The sequence below is a fragment of the Eleginops maclovinus genome, chromosome 10 (assembly GCF_036324505.1).
Source record: "Eleginops maclovinus isolate JMC-PN-2008 ecotype Puerto Natales chromosome 10, JC_Emac_rtc_rv5, whole genome shotgun sequence".
In the NCBI taxonomy this organism is placed as follows: Eukaryota; Metazoa; Chordata; class Actinopteri; order Perciformes; family Eleginopidae; genus Eleginops; species Eleginops maclovinus.
The window spans coordinates 16,634,867-16,646,907 of record NC_086358.1 but is presented as its reverse complement, the minus strand read 5'-3'; positions in this window follow the sequence as shown (position 1 = coordinate 16,646,907).

Genomic DNA, 12,041 nt, shown 5'->3' with positions numbered 1-12,041 from the left:
AGCATTCTCAAGAAATATGAGGCCACCTTGCACTTGACAAAGACACCACTGTGACAGAATGGATGCGCTTAAAGCAGGCAGGAAAACGCCTGGGAGCCTCTTCTGTGTATGACTTGGTCCAAATAGTAAATACAAGTAACCCAGATGCTTACTCTAACATCAACAAGGTGGTTAAGCTGTCTCTTACACTGCCTTTAAGCAGTGCAGCTTGTGAGAGGGGATTCTCACATCTCAACATAATAAAAACCAAGTACAGATCCCGTCTGTCACATGCTCGTCTCTCAGCCCTGATGCACATTCACCTGTCAAAGCAGACCACAGAGACATTTGACCCAAAGCAAGCTGTTGACCTGTGGATGGAGACAGTTAATTGGAGGCTCAACCAAGGACAGGGAGGTGCATCTGCAGCATCATCATCATCTACCATGCAGGAAGCTGAATCAGAGGACAGTGGGGGCGACACTGAGGAGGACAGTGAGGAAGACTGCACTTATTAAGACCACGCTACATATGGGGTGAGTACCAAACACCATCTCCTGGTACTCACCTGAGTAACTCACTGAAAGAGTTATGTGCACCCCTGGTTATATGGACAGATGAGACCAAAATAGAGCTTTTTGACAACAAATGTCAAAGGTGGGTTTGGCGTAGACAGAAAGATAGCCACACAGAAAAGCACCTCATACCCACTGTGAAGGTGGTGGATCTTTGATGTTGTTGGGCTGTTTTTCATCCAAAGGCCCTGGACATCTTGTTAGGGTTCATGGTATCATGGAATTTATCAAATACCAGCAGATATTAAATGAAAATATGACAGCTTCTGCTCGGAAGCTTAAGATGGGCGATGGTTGGACCTTCCAGCAGGACAACGATCCGAAGCACACCTCAAAATCTACTCAAAAATGGTTTACTTACCACAGAAAAAAATACTTTGCCATGGACAACACTGTCCCCAGACCTAAATCCCATTGAAAATGTGTGGGAGGAGCTGAAGAGGAGAGTCCACAAGCGTCAACCTCGGAATATGAAGGACCTGGAGACATTCGGTGTGGAAGATTGGTCTCAGATCCCGTGTCATGTGTTCACCAACCTCATCAGGCCTTACAGGAGGAGACTCAGAGCTGTAATCCTGGCTAAAGGAGGCTGCACAAAATATTAAATGAAGGGATGCCGATAATAGTGGCACACATGTTTTGGAGAAAAGTATTTATTTAAAGTCAACATAATAAAAAAAATAACTTCAGTAAAAAGGTTCGATTTTTGTTCATATTTTGAATGAAATAAAATGAGGAAAAACAATAAAGACATTTTTTTCAACTTGTTTTGCTCATTTTTACCAAAGGGGTGCCAATAATTCTGGAGGGTACTGTATGATAGGTTTATACATTTTGTGTCAATGAAATCCTAACTAGAGCACTAGTTCTGGATTATTCTGCCGCTGAAAATAGTCGCCAACAAATACACTTTTTCTCCTCCAGTTTGTTTGTTAAAAACACAACTGTTTTTGTACTGAGCCTTTATCAAACATTAAACAACATATACAGTATGTGAAATTTGTGTTTTAATCTGCAGTTAGCACACCGTCAGAAGGTAAAGAAAGACACAATTGCTTTTTCATACTAACATTCATTTAAATTAAGATTTGGGTACAAGAAATAGACTTTTTGAAGGATTGAAAATATAATATTCTGAGTTCACAACGAATATGTTTTTATCTTTATGTCTTAGAAATCAAGTCTCAACAAAAGACAGACTAAGATATTTTTTTCTGAAATATATATTTAAACATCAAGTAAGGTTTTGGTCCAAAACTAAATCAGAACAATAAAAAGGATCTTCAGTTTCCCAAAACCTTTTTTTTTTGTCTTTACTTTGGTGTTTTTTCTTTCAAGAACCCTCTAATCCCCTCATTCTCAGTTGAGAAGCCGCAACCAAGAAATGGTTTAACATTTCTGTTTGAAAAAATATTATTGATTATCAAAATATTTGATGATGGATTAATTGATTTATTGTTATTGTTGCAGCTCTAACTTCAGCTCCATAAATCAAATCAAATAAAGTGACTGTTAGTCTCTAAAATACTCCTTGTCTTTAGATAAAGTTTCATTTACGTAAATAAAATGAATATCAATTCAATTGTCAAGAGGTCAAACTTGTATAAGGAATATATCAACATATAGACATACCTAGTGTGCTGTATACTGTGTGAACGTAGTGTAGGGCCCAATCATATCAGAAGCTGCTTTTCAATCTTTATAATACTATTTACCCAACAATATCAAGTATCAAACCTTTGCAGAGGATGACCTGCTTTATATTACTGAAGCTTGTATTTGACTATGAGTGGCGTGATTCATGTTTGCTTTACAGAGCTGTTGCTGTTTTTCATGACAACTGTGGCAAACAAAAAGTGGGAAAATTTGGACTCAGTCAATTAAACTGCAGGTGCACAACAACAGATGGGCTGACAGCGATGACCCTGTCACCCTCCTTCTCCCTAGAGTCATTATCATACGGTCTCCCTGTCCAACCTTTTCACCAGGGTGCCATCCATCCTGTTTTTCTCTGTGTCTCTCTACTCTTCCTACTCTCCTAATTTACTTCACTCATCCATTAAGCCGTATTTGGACTGTGTTATCTCTTAAGCTTTCACTGGCACACCATTTGTGGATGCTTAACCAACGTCAACATCATCGTGGAGCCACGAAACACCCAATCGGTGAAGCTGACCTCATGATGTGAGCAGGGCAATCACTACTTCTAACAGTTGGTCATATTTAAACACTGTGATAGTAAAGGCTGTTTGTGCAAAATCCCTGCATGTGATTATATGACTGCAGCATTTTACGACTTTAAGCTGGAATGTGATCATAAAATTGAAAAATATCCTAGTGTTTGGCTGGTTTGATTTTACAATAAAATAGCAGGAAAGCAAATTTGAGTATGCTGTTGTGTTGAAGTGAGAAAGGGCAATGTTATTCAAACTGCCTCAGGATTATTTGGAGAAACTGGAATACTCAGGCCATTAGTTAGCAAACAACTGCCTAATGGTGTTTATGATGTATATTTGTGAATGAGGGGGAAGTGAGATCAGGAAGAATGATGCATTGTTGTCGTCACATGTTAGAGTAGGCAGACAAGAGTGGGAGATCTGTCACAGGAGACAATCACATCTCATCTAACAACTGCTAAATCTGGCTCCTTGATTGACGTCACCAGACCTGAAGGTCTTAGCTGGTCTGAAATGTCTGAAATTCAGTTTTGGTTTGTCTTTCTTCTTTAAAAATCATGCCAATGTTAACTGTGGAATGAAATGGTTTTATTTGATATGCCTGTTGTTGTATAAGCATGTGTAAAGAAAATAATAATAAAATAAAAATGTGAACTTTATGGAAATGATTTGACCCGAGGTTATGATTGTTAACTTATGATTGAGTTTACATATCTGTCATGGAATTGCAGATGTACAAAAATACATTTTTCTGAGCAATTTAACAATTTCTTATTCTTTTCAAATGAAAATGTCAATTTGAAAGATCATTCTTAACTTCAGAAAAACCGTAAGTTCGGTAAAAAAAATCATCTCAACTTGTTGGCCAGCAAAGAAGTTGATGAACTGCTCAGGAGAAAAATCAAGGACTATGTAATTTGGGAAAGTTCCATCTGCTGACAAGGGTCATGTAAAAAGAATGATAGCTCAAGAAAAAGCTTCTGAATGCAATTCAATAATTTGAAATGAACTGCTGTCGAAAGATAGTATTTTGCTGAACAAAAAACTAAGATGTTGATGCTAAAATGTGTAGGGTTAGCTAAAGGACATCAGACAGAGTACAGTAGATGTTGTAGTCCGACAAAATTCTTCATATGTTTTCTTTAACATTATTGTAACATAAGGTGGGAGAGAATACCAATTCATGTGCTATACTTGAATGAATCTGTAGAGCTGTTTTTCTTTCAAGTCCATACAAATTACACTTCTTCAGAATTTGGAAAACAATATGAACCTAGATTGTGCAGCATCTGATTCCATATGGAACTTATTGTTATTATTCATTTTCTATTATTATTGTGCCTTTTACTGCCTTTTTTTTTTTACCTGTAAGACATTCTCATATTTCACTCTTGGTTACGTAACAACATCACATGTGCTGAGATACGATATCCTATACAGTATTAATAGGAGTGCTATTCCCATAGGAGGTTTAGAGCAGACATGTATACAATGTTTGACCTTAGAGAAGAACGCACATCTTTACCCATGTTTTCTACAGTGTGAGTTTATGCTTAAGTGCTCTGCAGTTTAAAAAAAAAAGCATTAATGTGTTACAAGTTCAAAATGTCCTTATAGACAGCTTGGAAATGCACTAAAATAGTCGTGGTCAGTTGTTTAAAGTGTCAGAAAAGAGTAAAAAGAAAAAATTCAGTGTCCTTAAGTCACGGTAAATTGTTCCGGTTTTTATTTATAAATCACTACTGCAGCAAGTAAATAGGCAGTTGTGCAAGGATTGAATAGGAAGTAAATATAAAAGCCTAGTCTGAAGAAACTAAAATGAGCCTCTAACACGACTGCTAAAAATGGCTTCTGCAGACCTGAAAGGGAGGATAGCGCTGCCTCTTTCAGAAATAGGAAATGCTTCTTCGCAGGCCTCATCTGTGGACCAGGGGTAAGAAAGATGACCATTATGAATGAGAAGGTTGTGAGGTTGCCAGCAAAAACACAGCAGAAGGGAGCAGTAATTACACTGAACAATCAATATTCCTGCAGCCACTTCTTTAATACCGGTAGAGGTCCTCCTTAATCCTGAAAGTGCAAATGAGATCTTGAAGCTGGGAGAGTTATCCGTCTCCTCTACTTACTCTTCATCACACTTTATTCTCGGGGAAGTTTCCTGTGCAGACTAATCGCCATGTTCAGTCCCCTGGGTGCTACAGATTCTAAGTGGGAAAGGAGCAGAGGTGTTTGATTAAGTCCACTAAAGTCTTCTTTCTCAAGGGAAATTAGGGACTTGACATGGCAATAGTATCGTACTGCTGCAGTGGAGTGTCAGCAGGAAGAATCCTCTGAAGACTCCCCCTTTAACAACATAGATTCTAATAGGATAGTTTGGATCTTTTTAGTTGGGTTGTATGAGGAAATGATCCATATTCAGTTTATTACCAACAGTACTTGCAGAATACAAGAGTTGCTGTTGTACTGTTGATTCGACTATTTACAGTATTTATGTGTGAATTTGGTGAACCTGCAATAACCAAATGTACACAAAAACACATCTACTTAGCGATGTAAGCAACACTGATGTTTTTTTTAGGTGGCTCAGATATGTATTTCCACTTCCCTTTTCCTCAGCAGCATTGCTTGACTGATTAATCCAAAGGACAACAAGCAAAACACACAATTAAGCACTAGACATCAAATATTAAAAAAAACCTATCTAAGAAATAATCTATAAATTCCAATAGCCAAGTTAAGTAAAATACAAACGGAAGTCCTGCAAAAAAACAAGGACAGCTGAAACAATAACAATATGTGACCTCATATTATTTAAAACATCAATACTGGTTGATATTTATTATGTGGATAGTGTCTGTAATATACTGTATATTATTATACCCGATTTATAGTGTTTCCAATTTATATATTGCTGTTAAATGTTCATACTGTAAATACAGTCAGTTTGTTTATATCTGTCACGTGTGTATATATATATATTTATATTATACTTGAACAAACTCTGCACCTTTTGCTTAGATGCTAACTACATTTCATTGTCCTAAGTACTTGTACTGTACAATGACAATAAAGTTGAATCTAATCCAATATCATTGCACATTTTACTATAAACCTGTTAGCCTTGTCCCAAAATAAAACCCCTAACCTGACTTCCAGACTAACCTCCGTATTTAAAGACTCGATATAAAAACTTCATAAACACTTCTGATTACATTGTTCCCTGGAGGCACTTACTGTAAGATAAACACACACTGCTCCTTGTCCCGGTACTTAGCATTTACCATTGTTATCTGAGAAGCTGAGGAGCAAACTTATTATTCATATGATGCCACTACTGTTGTTCTACTCTGAGCTGTGCTGGCAGCAGTCCTTCCTTCTTCATCACCGTCAAAGTGAGTTTGAATTGGATGCTTAAATATTGAATATTATTCTGCTAATCTTTAATGTGATAACTCCTGCCTGTTTCTCCAAAGTTAGGCTGTTCCATCCTCCATCTACTGTAGGTAATACACTGACAACGGATAAGTTCCTCATACAAAACATGAGAACTGTCCCTTTAACCAGGACAGCTGAGCGACCGCTCTGTGCAGATCAGAGGCCGAGGTATGTTTCTGATTAAGATTCTTCCCAGGGTTTAGACGCAGCCGGAGGCCATGGGACGGGGCTCTGCAGGGGGTTCAGTGCCCAGGAAGCTAGGCTGAACTGTATCTATGCTCAACTGAGTCCTCTTAATAATTCATCAAGGGACCGTGCACCTGAAACAACAGCGCTGGGGAGATAAAGGGTGCTGCAAGCGTGGCAATACAGCAAACAGATCAGTGTTTCACATCGGAGCAAGGAGGGATGCATTATTGTTGTTTACCAAGGAAGTAGGAGATACTTTTGCTTTTATTTTGGAAGCTGGGTGACAGGTTTTTCATGTATCTAAATGTGGCAATTCTAGAATCTTGCTTCAAAGACATTTCTTCATCCATAAGGCCAAGATCCTCGTTAGGAAGACATAATCCAGAAGTGCATTTGGCAGAAATTACAGGCTAATACTATGACAAATGTGACTTTCACTGGCGGTCAAATAACAAGAAAACACTTGAGAGAAATAAATGCTGCCAATATAAAAGACAGAGTTCAAGACAATGTCCATTATTAAACAATTGGAAGTGAGAATGTCCAGACTCCCTGCTTCCCTAAATAACTTTATAACAAGACTGTACCTTGCACCATTCTTGACGTAAATGATGTGTAACAGCGCTGATTGCACAAGAAACAGAAACATTTCATCTTTTACAACAGAGCAGATCAGACATTTGTGCATAAACAGTGAATGGAAAGAGGGTCTTTGGCTTTCTAGAGTCACTCTCACAGTCTTACCTTCACATCCAGTTTTCACAGCGGCTTTCCACCTGGTTTACAGCCCGAGGGGTTCCTCTGCTCTGTCCTTCCCCCAGATGCTGCTACAGAGTCCCCGACATCACTGCTGGACACCCACTGAGGAGACGTGGAGGAGGACGGAGAAGGGGAGGAGGAGGAAGAGGAGGAGAAGTGGAGTCCAAGCAGCTGGTTCATCACTGCAACGAGTGAGTGGAGGGAGAGAGGAGAAGGAGGTAGAGGGGAGTGACAATGTGGGGAGGGCGAGGAGCGGGAGAGAGGGAGGGGTTGATCTGTGGATGGGAATAGGTGAATGAAATGAGGAAGAATATGAAAAAGAGGAGAGTACCAAGAGGAGAAAGGGAAATACTGATGGAAACCAATATAAAGTCAGATAAGGGAAACAAAGTGGTGGTTCCAGTTCATATCCTGGAAAAGAGTCAAAATACATAAAAACAAAGCTTTCAGAATGCAGATTAATGTTCCCAAATTCCATACTAGGCATAAGCATTATATGTAATAAGTACTAAATGTCAAATTGTAGCATTTGTTTTCCAAAGATATCCATGCACTTTGATGAATTGTAGTAAGAGGTAATAATATAACTTTTGTTCCTTTACTTTTTTACTGACATAGACTTTGTTCTATATGCATGGGCCAAAACTCTATGAGCTTGAATTAATGACATATTATTATATTTTGTGCTTGTGGTTTTGAAAACAAATGAGAAAATGGAAAAGTATCCAAAAGGTTCCAGGTAAATATACACAATAGTTTGTAGTTGTTAGTGGTTCATTTAACTTGCATTTGTCTCACTCATCTAGTAATGTCTGGCAATAGTTGTGTAGTGTCTGTTCTAAATCGAAGCATTTCACTTCAACTACAAACGGCAACCCCCTAGTGGCTTCAGTGGAAAATTCAGAATATCACTGAAGTCATCAAGATCAATCCCAGGGGAACCATGAACGTCTAAATCAAATTTGCTGTTGGGGTTTTTAACTGGATAAGTTATATTTTTCACATGGAGGGTGAGATGTAATGTCAGAATATCACCTAAATTAGTAGGCATCCACTAGGGGGACCATGACTGTCTATACTAAATTAAGTAGTAATATTTTAGTCCATACATCAGTCATCCCAAGATTCAATATATTGTAAGTAAGTGCATAAACAGTCAATATGCAAGCTAAAGTGCTTGACTGTATTAAGCCAGTGATTGTCACACAATACTGTCCCTCAAAGCAATGCAAAAAGAGTAATTACATTCCATAAAAAAACACTGTTCAAATCTCAAAAACGACACTGAAAAAACTGAAACGCTAACATTAATTAAATTAACTAATACTTTTTATTTAATCTTAACATTATTGCTTTCAACTAACCTAATACAGCTATGTGAAATCTGTTGACATAATACATTTGGTTAAAGTCAATTTCAGTTGTCAGTGTATCAAACGTATTCATGAAGTTTGCATCTGCCTGTCGCTGTTTTCTAAACAATTGATTTCACAGTCCTTTTACAGAACAGTGTCCATTTTTAACATATTGTATATAACATGGAATGTGGACACAGTGTTTGTGTGCGCTGAGGTCGGCATTAGCCTCATTGGGGTCTCACTGGGATTATACTAACACACACACACACACACACACACACACACACACACACACACACACACACACACACACACACACACACACACACACACACACACACACACACACACACACACACACACACACACACACACACAGGAAGAATGTGAATTGACTTATATTCATCCCATTAGGGTCATTAGTCATTAACAAAGCAGTTACCTTGTGGGGACCAGGCTTTTTTTGTACCCAAATTGTAAGTGGGCCCCAGGACGTGACCAAAACATAATCAGAAACACACACACAAAGCAGGGTACACAGAATTAGAGCACCCAGCAGCAGCATGTATAACAGCAGTTGAAAACACACAAGCAGGAGAAATACTGAGATCAGTTGATCTTGAACAGGTTGAACAAGACAAATGTGTCCTTGATTTAGCTAAACCCTTTGAGAGACCACATTGCACGATTTCAAATTGTTGAGATAGCCAAGCTGCAAAGCAAACAGTGCATTAAAGGAGCAGATTTGAAGAACTAAGTCATCCATCAGCTCAGTCTGTTGACAAACCGAAACCTGGGGCCAGGGTGAGCTCGCCGCGATCCAATTTGGCTTCCCGCCCCCTGCCGCTGCATACCATTTTAAATGTTTATTTGACATGCAGCATAAAACCCCTTACTGCACTGCAGCAGGGGGTCAGTCTGGCAAAATAACAAACCTCAGTGCAACGATCATGCAAAGACATGACTTGCGATCAATCAGAGCTGTTTGATTAGAGGCTGATGACGCAGGGGGAATAAATCAGGCTGGTTACTGAGGATTAAGCTTAATTGATTTTGCTTCAAGAATTTGATGCCGCAGGTTAATATTCATCACCATGATCAGCACAAATCAAACGTCCTTTGATAGACGGGAGGAAGTCACCTTATTACCCAAGCATGTCAGTGAGACAGCTTGTACAGCATACAACTTCAATAACTGAAAGCACTTTTAGGTTTATATTAGTTTTTTGTGCTTTTAAATGTCTTATTTCCTCATACTGCCTGTGCAGTAGCACCTTTTTCACCCTCTGTCTGAATCCAGAGCCCAGTCTGCCCAACAGCTTATAGATGTCCCGCCCCTTAGCCTATCACGTACAATGTGTTTGAGCGTTAGCTAATAGAAGCGTGGGTGTTACATAGTGATGTATTTATGTTACCGAAGTAAAGTAGTCCTTTAGAGGGGTTTCAGGATGGGGGTGGTGGGGAGTATGTGTGAGAGAAACTCACTTTAGAGGGAACTTTGGGAATGAAGACTTTGCAGACCATTTACATCCACAAAAACTTAACAAACTACAGGAGAGGGAAACCCCCAAAAAGCTAAATAGGGCCCTTTTTAGCTTTCCTTAAAAAAAGTCTGTAGCCCAGAACTGAAATGACTATTCCACTAACATTCACCATATTTGAGTAAACGTGCTAAGTTGGATGCTGCGTCTGATTATCTTACCAGTTTGTCGTAAATGAGCATCTCTTTGCAGGATAGATAAATCATGGAGTCAATTTCACGCCCCCAGGGTCTATTCGCAGGTCAGATTTATAGCCGATTTCTAACCATTCAGCTCGCACCTTTACAAACACCCCCAACTGAAAAACAGATTCTTCTGCAGCTGGATGAGGCAAAGCGAGAGAGAGGAAGAGCTAATGGAGCTGCTGCAGGGAGATAAACTGATGCTGAGGTCACCTCAGCCTGGACGCCTTCCAAAACCTCCAAACTGTCCCTCTGTGCAGCTTTCACACAATAAGAGTCTCACTGGCCGTAACATGAGCAGCTCTCAGACAAACTCTGTCACTTTATCTGCACTCAGCAGCATTTCATGCTCTCTCTTTGGCAGCTAATCCTGCTAGAAAAATGTTCAATATTTATGATGTGTGAACTTATTAGGGTTTTAGTTTTAGGTAAACTCTGTTTACAAAATAATTGTTAAAGAGGGTTTCATGAAAACTATTTATTTTTTAAAGGGGCCCTATTATGCTTTTTAGGGATTTCACTTTCTCTACGTAAATGTTCTGCAAAGCCTAAATTCCCAAAGTTCCTTTCTGACGGAGTTCTCTTCCACACACTCCCTCCTCCTGTCTGAAACGCCTCTATTGGACTCCTTTGTTTACTCCTGTAACATAGTGACATTATATTTGACTATTTGTAACACTCACCATTGTATTGGCTAGTGCTCCAACACATTGTAAGTGATATGCTGAGGGTAGGGACATTGTCCACACATGAGCTGGCCAGCTAACCAATCAGAGCAGACTGGGCTCTGGTTAGAGACAGAGTGCTGTAGCGCAGGCAGGCAAATATGGACCTGAACATGAACATAATATGTCCTCTTTGGGTATAAACTTTGCACCTGAAAAGAAGGATTTTAAATGTTTATAAAAGTTAGAACTTACATTTTTCTTTCTCTTGGTACCATATATGTTTTTTTATTGTGTATGTGTTTCAATCTTTACCCAGAGCTCTAATGCAAGACATTACATTTTGTTTTAAAATGAACATAAAAAGCACCTGGCCCGACTGCCATTATCTACTGGTCGTCTTGTTGTCTTGTTTTTTCTACTATTTGTTCAAATCATTCCAAAGCAGTGCCTGACTTATTTGAGTTAAACAAACAAGCACTAATGCCTACATAATGACCTCAGTGGGTCAACTCTGCCGCTGCTAACTTAAAGAATGAACTCTCAGTATTCAATCCACTGTACCAACCAAATCACACATTATCACTGAGGCTTAAGCTCATCAGAGATAAAGATACTAAAGTGTCAGGATGTGGGGGTGTCTGCAGATAACTTGCTTTTGGAAGAATGTGCTGGATTAAATTAATCACATAATGGGTAAAAGGGTCATTTTTAACAATAAACTGCAATGTAATGTCTTTTTTTAGATAGTCATGGGTATAAGAAGATTACTACACTACTACACTTTTGCATTGTTGTAGCAAAATGGTGAGCTTGTTCATGGAAACACTGAAGTATTCTCTTGCTTATTATTTCTCATTACTGTTTAAAAATTAAAACTTGGACAGTAAATGTGTAATGGTGAAGACAAAAACTCTGCCGTGTGTGTTTTAATATTTTTTCATTTGCATATCCCACCCATTTTCACATGTTGATGTACTGCATATATAACACCTGATTTAACCCAACTCAATGTGACTTTTCAGTCAAATCCTTAATGTTTATGTTCACTGGTTTAGCTTCTCTTTACAAATCCTTGAGTTGTATTGTAGTGTCAACATTTCATGTAATTTCACTTTTGTTACTTTTGCAATATAAAATGACGATATTGTTTCAAAAAGTTCAACCGTATCATCTGAAAA